Raw genomic sequence first — 13,363 nt, 5'->3', positions numbered from 1 at the left:
CTTGAGTCCCATCTGGCGAGCATGCTCTCTGACATCTGACGTTCGATGAAGTTGAGCGAGCTTACCGCTTCCGGTGTCAGGGTTTTTTGCTCCCATGGGTTCTTCCCTTTCAAGAGGTCATTCAGAGGGTCCATGACCTCGGGAGGAATCAGGACGATGTTGCGGAGCCACTGTAAGGACCCTACCAGCTGTTGCATGTCGTGGAGCGTCTTGATGTCTCGGCGGATTTTCATCTGGGGAGGAGTTATGTAGGAGCTTGTGATTCCCACTCCTAGGAAGGTCACGCACGGTCCCCTTTTTATCTTTGCGCTCGCTACCTCAAAGCCATTTGTCCTTAAGGTCTCGGAGATGGTAGACACCAGCTGGTCCACTTGTCTCGTGGATGGTGCGGCGATCAGGATGTCGTCCATGTACTGCACGATGGTTACAGTCGGATTGCTCTGCCGGACTGGTGCTAGCGCTCGGTCCACGGTGATCTGGCAGATAGTTGGGGAGTTGAGCATTCCTTGTGGAAGCATCCTCCATTGGAAGCGTAGGTTAGGCCGCTGGCTGTTTGGGAAGACGATGGAGAAGGCAAAACGCTCCTTGTCGTCTTCGTGCAGGGGAATAGAAAAGAAGCAGTCTTTTATGTCGAGCACTGCACAGGGTTGTCCTTTTGGTATCACAGAGTTCATGGGCAGCGAAGTTTGCACAGGGCCCATAGGCTGGATTCTCTTGTTCACTTCTCGCAAGTCATGCAGAAGACGAAAGCCTTCACCAGATCGCTTAGGTATTACGAAGATCGGAGTGTTCCATGGACTCGTGGAGGGTTCTATATGATTCTTGTGTAATTCACGGCTAACTAACTCAATGAGGGCAGTCATTCGAGGCGTTGACAAGGGCCACTGTTCGACCCACACTGGGTCAGCTGATTTCCAAGTCAGTTTGATGGGCAATGGCGGGTACGTGACAGTGGCCCTTAGAATAAATTTGTCACCCTAACATCCAGCAGGGCTAGGGCATCTCTCCCTAGCAAGGGTGGGCAGTCCGACATCACATATGCAGTGAGGGTAATAGTTCTTCCTGGTCCTTTCTCGGTGCAGAGGGTTATTGCCACGGGTTGGGTGCTCTTGTGGGCTCGGGACAGCCCTCCAATTCCGCCCACCATGGAGGCTACTTCTAGCTTCCATGGTCGAGGCCAATGTATGTCTGGGATGACGGTGACATCTGACCCTGTGTCCACCCAAAAGGGAAGGCAGATGGCCGAGTCGTCGGAGCTGTTGTGGAGACGACACACTGCCCACACGATCAGTGGGTGTTTCCCCACCTTTGCGGCGAAGGCCACCCATGGGTCCCGTTCCCATGCTTTCATGGCCAAAGCCACCCAGGGGCCTCGGCCCCAGGGAGCTGTTCTTGGTATTCCTGAGGTGCAGATGGGTTCGATTGAGCCATTGGCTGGGCGACAAAGTTGGTCGCTCCCTGAGGGGGTGGAGGTGGTGGGCATGAAAGCCCTGTGCCCCATTGGGGGTTGCTGTAGCTGGGCCGCTGCATGTTCCAAGTGGGAGGAGGCTGGATACGGCCCGGCTGCCCCCTCCCTTTCCCGTTTCCCTGATGCCTGGATCTGCATTCCCTAGCTAAATGCCCTTTCTTTCCACATGCCCAGCATGGTCCCCTGGGTCTCCCCTGGCGTGGTGGAGCAGCTGCTGGTGGGCGCCCTGACTGGGGGCAGTTTGTTACCACGTGCCCAGCTTGGCCACACTTAAAGCATGCCATGACACTCGTTATTGCAGTGTGAACTGCTGCTTGAATGGGAGCTAGGTGTTCTTCCTTTGCAACGTGTCTGATCATGGCAGCTAGATTAGACCCTTGCGGCAGTGATCTTAAAATGTCCTTGGTGGCTGAGTTGCATTGCTGGCGTAGGCACTCTGCCAGCACAGGACCCTTTGCCTCTGAGGGTAATGTTGAGGAGTCCAAGGCAGCTTGTAAACGATCCACAAACTGAGTGAAGCTTTCACTCTCACTCTGCTTTATTGTGGACCAAGGCGACGGTTTGGCTATTACTTTGGAAGCAACGCGGATGGCTTCTCGGGCAGCACGGGTTGTTGTCATAACCTCATGTGCCCGCAAACCCTCAGCCTGTGCCTGAGGGGTGATCATTGTAGGGTCTGTGCCCATTAGCCTCTGTATGCTGGAGCCGTGCAGTGGATGGTCTGCCCCTGTTACCAGGGCCAGCTGCTTAATACAGTTATCCTCCCATTCCTGCTTAAAAACGATCATCCCTGCCCCATCAAAAATCATTCTGCAAGTCTGCTTAATATCAAAAGGTAACATGTCATCCCCGCCAAAAACGCTGTCAATGAGTGTGGAAACCATGGCAGAATTAATTCCCCTATCTGCAATTGCTTTAGTAATTGCCTGCACGTCTTTCGGGTTTACCGGGGAATAGGTCCTTTGATTCCCGCCGGCTCCCGCCACCCGAACCGGGAACACCAGTTTTGCCGACGGAGTCCATTCAGCACACGCTATTTTTATTTTACGCCAGTCTGTAAGCGGAGTTCGATCTTTCTCCGGTATCCCCTTCACCCATGCAGGAGCGCTGTGGCTAGTGACCTTATATGCCGCTGGTCTCCTTTTGTTAAAGCCGGAATCTGAGTCGGAACTTTCCGATCCCCTCTCGAGGTCGGAGCTCGAGTCCGAGTCCGAGTCGGAAGTCGACTGCCCGGACGTTTCCGGGCTGCTCTGCCTTTTTCTCGGGCTCCGACCCCGCCCCTTCTTGCGAGGGTCGGGCCGTTCCCTCCCCCTGGGGTCCCCCCGCCTCCTGCTGGGGGAGGTCCTTGCCCTATAAGGACCTAAAGTGAACTGAGCGCTCTGATTGGCCTTACGCTCCTCCGCGGGGGCCGCCCCGTCCCCCCGCTCGCCTGCGCATGCGTTGTTAAGCAGGCTGACTGCATTTCCGCCCCCCGTGTTTTCCTTTCCGCCCTGAACACGCGGTTCGGCGCCATTCTCAGACGCATATGGAGGGGGTGCGCTTTTATCCACCCCGTCGGGGTCCGGCGATTTCGCTGCCTCCCGCGCTTCCTCCGTTAACCCCCGCCAAAACGCCCGCGCGCGTTCCCCTCCCTCTGATGGTAGGGCGGTCTGCTCGGGGGAATCCGGCGCTCGCGGTTCCGCAGTGCCGATCTGATCGAATCCCTCCGTGGTTTGCGTTGCCGCGCCCACCCCCAACTGCGGCGTGGCTAATAACCAAGCCTGCGCGGCTTTCCAGGTCTCCTGTTCTTCTCTAGCTTTCTGCAGAGCCTGCATGACTCTGCCCCATGACTTTAGAGCTTTCCCTGAGCCTGAGGAAATAGTCTCCTCGGCTAAAACCTTTGTACAAGTATCCCATATCTCCGGATGGAGAATACCCACCGGGCTCTCTATCACCCCCAGCTTAATAAGTCTCGGTATAGCAAGACATAAATCTTTTAGCTTACAATCAATCCCCCATTGGGCATGCATCTGAGTTACGACCTTCGCTATGGCCTCCATGGTCCACGCTGGTCCGGGGGCGTCCCCCCCGCTGCACTAGGCCTGCTGTGCAGCCGCCGGTCCCCTGTCCAGGCGGAATCCCGAACTCCGGGCGCTGCAACTTCTTCCCGGGTTTCGGCACCAGATGTTGCCGTTACGGCGTGGCGACCTGGTTCGGAGGGGTCCGGCACGGTGACCCAAGGCCCAGGGTCGCTCGGTCCAATGCTACATACACCAATGTGGTGGACAGCAAAATGGCGTTTATTGAGGGGTCTTAGGGGGTATTTATGGCTTGGGCAGTCTGTGTCATTTCCCTCTGCTCGCGTCCGGCCGGGTGGGTACAGAGCAAAGGTCAGACTGCAGGATGAGGGGGGCCTCCTTATCTACCCGTACAGCCCGAGATCTTCCGCACGCAGATCCCTGGCTCTCCACAAGCGGGGGCCATTGCACAGGAGCGAAGGAAGGCATGGGTAGCGGTAGCAAAAGATATCATGGATACGGGGGATGAGGAAGCTATAACAGCTGCCATGGATGTTGCCTGTCCAGTGATTTATTCTCCCCTGGCAGGGGGAGGGTTTCAAGCTACAATAACTGTTTTAGATTGGAAATTGTTATCACAGTTACAGTCCAGAGTTAGTCAATTTGGGGTAACCGGTGAACCCACAAAACAAATGCTGGATTATATCTGGGGGACTCAGGTTTTGCTGCCGGCTGATTGCAGAGGATTAGCGAAGCTTATCTTCACTCAGCATCAGCAGCTTTTGTTTAATGCACACTGGCAATCCCTCTGTCAAGAATGTGTGGCAGTAATGCAGCAACCAGGCGACCCGTTACATGAGATAACCCTGGAGGAATTAATGGGGTTCGGGCCTTTTCTTCGGACGGAAGCACAAGCATTAATTGGTCCTGATAAGTGTCGGGAGGCTATGCGTTTGGTACTGTTGGCTATAGACAGGATAAAAGAGCTGGGGGGAATTCCTTCTTACATGGGAATAAAGCAAGATAGAGATGAGTCATTTGGAGCTTTTATAGATAAAGTAGCCAACGCTATTGAACGGGCAGGAGTCCCTGAGTTCATGAAAGAGACCTTGCTAAAGCAATGCGCTCTTCAGAACAGCAATCAGCCTACTAAGAATGTGTTAAATACCCTAGGAGCTAATTGGTCTATAGAAGAAGCTTTAGAACAATTGGCAAATGTACCCGTAGGGTCTAAAGCAATGTTAGTAGATGCTATTAAGGAGTTAGGAGCAGGATTACAAAAACAGGCAGAAACATCACAAAGTCAGGTGTTAGTCGCACTCGCTCCGCTCCAGGCAGCAGCAATAAATACTCCATGAGCTCCAGCTGCTGGCCGATTCAAATGCTACTGGTGTGGAGGTATAGGGCACATGGGACGGGCTTTTCCCGCAATCAGTGTTTGGTGTCACAATTGTCGCTTGGATAGCCACAACACCGGAGCCTGCAGGCGCCACTCGGGAAACGGGAGAGCCAGCGCGCCCACCAGCCGCCGCACCCAGACACAAGTAGCTGCTGTCAACACCTCAGCTCAACTGATCTTCAACCAGCCACCACCGGGAGCCTCGGATTGGATGTGGCAGCCGCAACAACAGTAACCCTGATGACCACCCATCCGGAAAAAGTTCCAACTGGAATAAAGGGACCACTCATTATTGATAGATTACCTATGGGAGCTTTGCTTTTAGGTCGTTCCTCAGCTACCATGATGGGATTATTTGTTTTATCTGGAGTAATAGACGCTGATTATACAGGAGAGATTTGTGTTATGGTGCATACTCTTTTTCCACCTATGCAAATCAAAAAAGGACAAAGAATAGTTCAATTGATTCCTTTGGAACAGTTGGCTAAAACTTTACCCCCTTGTCAAGCACAGTCGAGAGGAGAGCATGGGTTTGGTTCCACTGGAGGGCTTACTCATTTAACAATGAATCTGAATGAACGACCAAAGCGCACTGTAATATTGGATTATGGAGTGAAAGGCAAACCTTGGAAGGATTATTGGATACTGGTGCGGACTCCAGCATTGTGAGTCCGGATTTTTGGCCCCACAACTGGCCATTGCAGTCAACCACAGTGCCAGTAACCGGAGTTGGAAGCCTGACACTTGCAAGAAAAACACCCATGCTATCTGTGACTATTGATGGCAAAACTGTGTGGAGTGTTTTATCAGTTGTACCTTTGCCTCCTACTGTGCAGTGCCTTATTGGTCGGGACATTTTGGCTCAGATGGGAGTAGTACTGACAAATGAGCACCCTTTGGGCTAAAGGCCATTGCATGGACTTTCCCAATCCCATTAACCTGGACCACGGACGTTCCAGTATGGGTTAAGCAGTGGCCATTAAAAAGGGAGAGTCTTGAACAAGTTCACATACTGGTACATGAACAATATAAACAAGGACATTTACAGTTGTCAACAAGCCCATGGAATACCCCTATCTTTGTTATTAAAAAGAAGTCGGGGAATTATCGCTTAATACATGATTTGCGGGCTGTAAATGAACAAATGGAGCCTATGGGAGCCTTACAACCAGGATTACCTAACCCGGCTATGTTGCCAAGGGACTGGCCACTTTTGATTATTTATCTGAAGAACTGCTTTTTTACTATTGCTTTACATCCTCGAGACGCTTGGAGATTTGCATTTACTCTGCCAGCTCTAAACAGGAGAGAGCCGGACAAGAGATTTGAATGGGTTTCTCTTCCCCAGGGCATGCGCAACAGCGCCACCTTGTGTCAACTGTATGTTGACACTGCTTTACAACCCTTACGGCATGCCTGGCCTGAAACAATCATCTATCATTATATGGATATTTTATTTGCGCAGCCACAACCTTTTACTGGTCAACATATTCAAGCAATATATGATGCTTTGAAGCTTTATGGACTGACTGTAGCTTCTGAGAAAATTCAATTATCTGCACCTTGGAAATATCTGGGGTGGATACTTACTGATCAAATTGTTACCCCTCAAAAATTGCAATTAAACATTAAATTACATACATTGCATGATGCTCAAAAGTTATTGGTGACCTGCAGTGGCTGCGCCCCATTGTCGGTATCCCTAATGAACTGTTAGATGAACTTCGACCTTTGCTAAAGGGATCTGATCCGGCACAGCCTGTTCATGTAACCTCTGAACAGGTTGAGACACTGCAACAGATATTGGACTGTGTCACACAAGGCAGTGTTTGGAGATGTGATCTTAACCTCCCCATACAGCTGACAGTTTGGTGTGGAGCTAAGTTTTTACCGAGTGCGCTTACTCAGCAAAACAGAAAAACGGGGGAGATATGGGCCTTGGAATGGATATCTCCTCCACTTCAACAGCATAAAACCCTTCTTCAAAAAATTGAAATTTTGGCTGATTTGCTCAAAAAGGGTCATGAACGGGCGTTATAGATTACGGGAAAGGAACCTGATCAGATACAGATACCAATGAAGAAGGATACATTGACCTGGATCTCTGTGGGTACCTGCTAAGTGGACCCGAGCAGCTGTGTTTGATGGAACACCTCGATCAAACTGAGCGAAAGGATCGTCAGCGAGTGGAGACGAGGCTGTTGATCATCCTTCAACCAATACTTCTTAAACTGAAAGGACAGTGTAGTTTTGCCATCGATCAAGCAGTTGGTCGGTGCAAATCTATTGATAACATATTAAGCTTGCATTTAGTGCTTTCTGATTTTGAATTTGAAGGGCCTAAGAATTTAGCTTGTATTAGCTGTCAAGATAGACATTGTGCTGCTTGGATACTGCTGTTTTGCGGAGGTTGTCAGGAAACTAAGTGGGTACATCAATCCCAATTCCCTGAATTGTGGTGTAGGAGCTGTGGTTTCTATTGGCAATTAGACTCCTGGCAGAGAGAACTTAAATCATTTACAGGGCTACCTGGCCGCCAAGGGTTACAGTTGTACGAATCACCAGAACAGAAAATCCTAGCATGGTTTAGGTGGGAAATTCAGCATTTAATTAAACGTGCTTTAGGGCAATCTAAGTCACGCGTTTTACAATCTAAGTGTGGTAGGGGTGTTCCCCTGTCACAGTCAAGTGTGATAGGTCCTATTACAGAAGTTCAGGATCCCAACCAAGTGTGGAGGGATTGTTTGAAGGACCTAAAGAAGCTAAATCTAGGAAAAAAGAGATATTCTTAAAGGTTTGTGACAAGCATGTTTGTTTCTGAAATATCTGGATGGTTCAAAGTAATGCCTGGAAAGATCAGGGTGATGTGGAGACCTTATGCTATTATTTTATTAATTTTTGCTCTTTCTGTGGACAGTGCAGACCATCAAGCATGGGCCCCACTTCAACCCAAGACTAACATATGGGTCACCCTGGCAAAGTTAACTAAACAGGAGGCTATTTGCCTGTCTTTGTCTTCTCCTGGCAATCCATTTACAACCTGTTTGGTTGGATTACCAGCAGATCCCTGGCCGTGCCCTTCACATGTACCAACTTGTAAGGTCAGCAATGCTAGGACGAGTGTGGATAATTGGGATCAATGCGTTTCTCACTTTCCTATAGCACCGCAGGAACCCCAAGAGTTGGAGCTGTTGGGTCAGTGATGGCAGATGCATGTATTCATTTTAACCATAGAAGCCAGCTGTCAGTCAAAAACCATTCTAATGTTGTAACTTCTAGCATGGCTGTCTACCGGAATGCTGCAATTATACAACAAAGAGAGTGTCAGTCTCATCAAATGACCCTATTCAATTGCCAGCAGGATACTTCCTGATATGTAGAGACCGTGCTTGGGCCGGTATCCCATCAATGCTGCATGGGGGACCGTGTACTCTTGGACGGCTGTCTCTACTTACACCCAAAAAGTCCATGATACTGAACATGAGCCGCCGCCATCGTAGAAGCAAACAAATGGCTCATGCATTTGCTGCAGACTGCCGGGATGATGTGAAGTTTTGGTCCCCAGTGGCCATAGTTGCAGCATCTTTCTTAACTCCAGGGGTATCAGCAGCAGGTGCTCATGCTATTTTAAATAAGTTAGGGTGTTGGCTTGTTAAACAAACAAATGCAACTTCTTTAGCAATTTCCAGTCTTTTGCTTGATGTAGATTCTATTCGCCATGCGACGCTTCAAAATAGAGCTGCAATTGATTTTCTCTTACTTGCACAAGGCCATGGTTGTGATGAATTTGAGGGCATGTGTTGCATGAATCTCTCTGATCGTGCACAATCTGTACACTCACAGCTCTCTAAATTACGGAGGTTAACTGGGAACTTACAGGTGGAATCAGGCCTTGGTATTGATGGATGGCTCAAATCTTTAAACTTAGGATCATGGTTACGTTCTATTGTTAAGATTAGCATTGTAGTAGCTATTGTAGCTTTGCTGTTAGTATTAATCATGCCTTGTTTTTGTATATGCTTACAGAATATGGTGCGAAAGATGATAACTACCGAATTTAATCAAACCATGCTTGTTCAACAGAAAAACAGGGGAGATGTAGAGAGCTTTTTGGATAATTGGTTAGCTGAGAAAGGACATTTCGATGTGATACCAATGGATAAGGATAGGGGAAACAAGCTGGGAACTGAGCAACCAGTGTCCAATCACTGACAAAGGTCACAGTGACCTTCCCTGAAACGGGAAGACGGGGGAGAAAATCGCTTGCCAGAAAATGTAGTTATCTTAGGTAGAAAAGTTAGAAGAATGCAAACATAGAAGCAAAATAATTGTTAGAAGATAGAAGTAGGTGTGGTTGATCTAAGTGTGCTTTAACCAATAATGAGCTCAGCTTTTGCAATATGTATAAGCTTCATTAACACCAATATAAATATGTGTGGGGTTTCAATAAACTTCGGGATTTGCTATTCATCGCATATGGTGTGTCGCATTTCTCCCGCCGTATCACGACAGAAAGTGAAGCAGAGGAAAATTAAGGCCAAACCAAAAGGAGAACCAGCCAGGTGTGTTCCCAACATGGATCACAGGGAATGTGAGTGACCAGGGCTGTGCCCAAAGTGCCTCCTCCAGTGGGGGATGGAGCTGGAGCAGCGCACGAAGCTCTGCCTGCACTCGGGGCACTCGCAGGGCTTCCCTTACCGGTGCCTCCGTTGGTGTTGGGTCAAGATAGAGCTCCTGGAGAAGCTCTTCCCACACTGGGGACACTCGTAGGGCCTCTCCCCTGTGTGGACGCGTCAGTGGGTGATGAGGGTGGAGTTGTGTTTGAATCCCTTCCCGCAGTCAGGGCACTGGAAGGGCCTCTCCTCTGTGTGAATCCCATAGTGCCTGAGGAGACAGAAGATGGTCTGAAACCTCTTCCTGCATTTATCACACTCGTAGGGCCTCTCCCCAGTGTGGATGCGCCGGTGGGTGATGAGGATGGAGTTGCGCTTGAATCCCTTCCCACACTCAGGGCATTGGAAGGGCCTCTCCTCTGTGTGACTCTGATAGTGCTGGAGGAGACGGGAGCTGGTCAGAAACCTCTTCCCACACTTGGAACACTCATAGGGCCTCTCCCCAGTGTGGGTCCTCTGGTGCCTGATCAGGGTGGAGCTCTCTCTGAAGCTCTTCCCACACTCCCCACACTCGTAGGGCCTCTCCCCAGTGTGGATCCTCTGGTGCTTGATCAGGTCGCAGTTCCACCTGAAGCCCTTCCCACACTCCACGCACGTGTGGGGCTTCTCCCCATCATGGAGCTGCTCATGGAGCACCAGCTCCGAGCTCTGGCTCCATCTCCGGCCGCCTTCCCGGCCCAGGCTGGCTCTTTCCCCCTCACATCCCCGCCATCTGCATTTGCAGCCCCTCCTTGTGCGGCATCTCCAGGGCTTTTCCTCCCCGTTGGCTTCCTGCGCCCTGGAGCCGCTCAAAACGGCCTCTGCCACCAGGTTCTGCCGCGGGCATTTCTCCTCCCTGCTCTCCATGCTCAGCTCCTGCTCTGGGGGAGGAAGGACAAGGACAGGATGGGATTTGCCTCCGTGTCACAGGCAAGGGCAAGGAGATCCCCCCAGGGCTGAGCTGCAGCCAGGGGCTGTGCTGGGCTGGGAGATGGAGCAGCACAGAGGGGAAAGGGGCACTGACTTCCTCCTCACCTGCCTCAGTGTCCCAGGGCATCTTCCTCTTCCTCGCAGCCTCCCTGGGGCTGGCAATGGGAAATCCTGGTTTGGGGAAAACAAGGGATGAGCGCGTTTGTAGGACCGTCAGGGGGTAGGACAGTTGGGACGGACGGAGACGAGAGATCTCTGCAGCCAGGCCGTGGAACTTGCGGTTTATTGCAAAGGGCCTGGGTGCAGGGCCCTGCTTGGAGCTGCCAGGCACAGCTCGGAGCAGGCCCGAGAGAAGAGAGGGGTAGAGAGGATGAGAGGGTAAGAGAGTAAGAGGGGAAGAGTGTAAGAGAATAAGGTTCCCGTTAAAATACAATAAATCTTCTAATGTGTTGAATATTCTATTTCTCACTAACCAATCTAGTACAAGATACAAATCCTATAGCATTTACATACAGCCTGTAAGAATCATTACATCACCATAATGTGTTACATTTTAAACCCTAAAAACTCCTCTTTGGACCCCTTCTGCTGAGCTAGTAGGGTCTGCTCTGACCCTTGGATCTGTCTGCAAGCAGAGAAATTGTTTCATCAAAAGGGGATTACCTCCAGTTGGGCAACACCATTGTTTTCAAGTTGTTCACTAACTGAGGTATCTCAAAGCTTGCTTTCATTTCAATCTTCCTTACACTTTCTATATTCTCAAAATCTTTTGCCAGACAATCATATTTATAAGGATTTCCTGTTTCATCTTCCTCAACACACATTGAGTTTGAAGGTCCCTCTGCCCGAGTCCATCTCTACAAGTCACCGGCCATCTGGGCTCCAGAAAAACCTCCCAAACACCAAGATTCAGCCCTGAAAAAGCCTCCCAGGAGTTCCCCATCTCTGGTCCCTCCCCTCTCGAGTTCTGGGGTCCCCCCCTGTCACAGCTGCTGGGGTCACGCTTGGATTGGGGGTCCCCCTTCTCCTTGGTGCCCGCCCTGCCCAGGCTGCGGGCAGTCCCAGCAACCCCAAAAGCTCCCCCCGCTTCGCTCTCCCCATTTCGGGATGCCGGGGCTGTTTGGGCTCCCGGGCTCCCTTCTCCCCTCATTCTCTGCTCTGGGCTGCAGCGGCTCCAAGGAGTCCCCCCTGCCCCTCTCCAGGATCTTGAGGCTCCCGCCAATGGCGGCGCTCCCCCCTCTCTGGGCTCCCCACTTTGGGCTCCTGGGGCACACAGGGCTTTGCTCCTCCAGGCTGCCTCTGCCGGCAGCCGCCACCGCCACCCCCCGATGTCCCCCCAAGGGGCCTTTTCTGCTCAGCCTTGGACTTCTTCATTCTCCAAACATCCCCCAAAACCCCAACCCAGGGACTCCCCCGGGATATCCGGGCCGAGCTCCCCCTCCCCGCTCACTGGAGCCATGGGGGGGGGGCGATGATCCCACAGGTGGGGGCTGCGAATTCAGGCAGGGATCGACAGCCTGGCTCCCTCAGCTCAGCCTCCATCCGCCTTTATCCCTCCTCTTCCTCTTCCTTCCGCTCCTCCTCCTCCATTCCCCCTTCTCCTCCTGGCCCTCTTTCTTATCTCCACCTCCTTCTCTTCTTCCATCCCTCCCCTTCCATCCCTTCTCCTCCTCCTCCTCCCTAACCCCACCTCCTTCTCCTCCTTCCATCGCTGCCCTCTCTCCGCCTTCATCCCTCCTCTTCCAACCCTCCTCCCCCTGCTCCTCCTCCTCCCTAACCCCACCTCCTCCTCCCCCTTCATCCCTGCCCTTCCCTGCCTCCTCCTCCTCCCCCAGCAGCAGCCACACCCTCGGTGCCCCGTTCCCGCAGCCCTCGCACCCCGCGGCAGGAGCAGCGATGGAGCCGGGACAGGTCGGGATGGGCAGCGCGGGGCTCTCGGCTGCTCCCAGCCGCTGCGGGTAGGGGGGAACCCGGCCCGGGCCAAAGGAGAGGCAAACTGGGCAAACTGGGGGCACATCACAAAGCTAAGGATGCAGCAGAAAATGGAGCTGAAAGAGTTATGTTAATATTAATTCCAAACGAGGAAAAACTGGAAATTCCAAAGGTTAAGGAAGACGAGAAAAAAGAATTAAACAAGACTGGAAGTGAACAAGATAAATCAAGGAAATGGAAACTTCTTGATGGAAGACAATTACTTAATAAAATGTGCTTACTAGGAAAATATTAGAAGACATGCATCAGAAAACCCACTGGGGTAATCAAGCTTTGTGTGATCATTTTTTAAGGAACTATGGATGCACTGGGATTTTTGGAGGAGCAAAGCAAGTTACTGAAAGATGCTTAAATTGCCAAAGGATAAAAAAAGGTGATGAGAAAAACAACATTAGGAGGTCGTGAGTTAGCTCGTCGACCATTTCAAAGTATCCAAGCAGAAGTTAGGATTTGTTAGGCTCTGGATTTATTTGTAAAAAAAAATATTTAATCAAGAAGAAAGAGAATATGCCATATGTTAGACAGGAGATTTTAGGAGAATAAAAATCTTTAAAGTATCAGAAACACCCGAGAAAAAAACAGGAAAAGAAAAAGGGGAAATGAAAGGGAGGGGAACAAGAGGAAAAATCAGAAAGAGAGTGGGATCCTTTGCAGCTCTTGCCCCCTCCATTCGCGGCCGAGGCGCCTGTCCCGGGTCCCGGCTCGCTGCCCACCTCAACTCTGCCTGCCCCGGTTTCCATCCCAGGTGCGGGCTCAGTGGCCAGGGCAGCTCCACCTGCCCCGGCGCTGGCGGTGAATTTGTGTGCCCTGCTCCCACTGCCCGGCCCGCGGCCGCTCTGCCGGCCATGCTGGGGAAGATGGGGGTTGCTCTGTCCTGCCGCGTGGGCCGAGGTCACCGCGCCGACCGCACCGAGGGCGGGTCCCA

The 13,363-nt window shown here is 51.3% G+C and overlaps 1 pseudogene; it reads right to left on the bottom strand.

The window, feature by feature from the left end:
- Positions 1-13,363, bottom strand: part of LOC136570611 (uncharacterized) — a 708,931-nt pseudogene that overhangs the window by 68,303 nt on the left and 627,265 nt on the right.

This window comes from Molothrus aeneus, unplaced genomic scaffold (genome assembly GCF_037042795.1).
Source record: "Molothrus aeneus isolate 106 unplaced genomic scaffold, BPBGC_Maene_1.0 scaffold_35, whole genome shotgun sequence".
NCBI classification, from domain to species: Eukaryota; Metazoa; Chordata; class Aves; order Passeriformes; family Icteridae; genus Molothrus; species Molothrus aeneus.
Note: the sequence above shows the minus strand (reverse complement) of the source record. Positions and strands in the feature narration are given on the sequence as shown.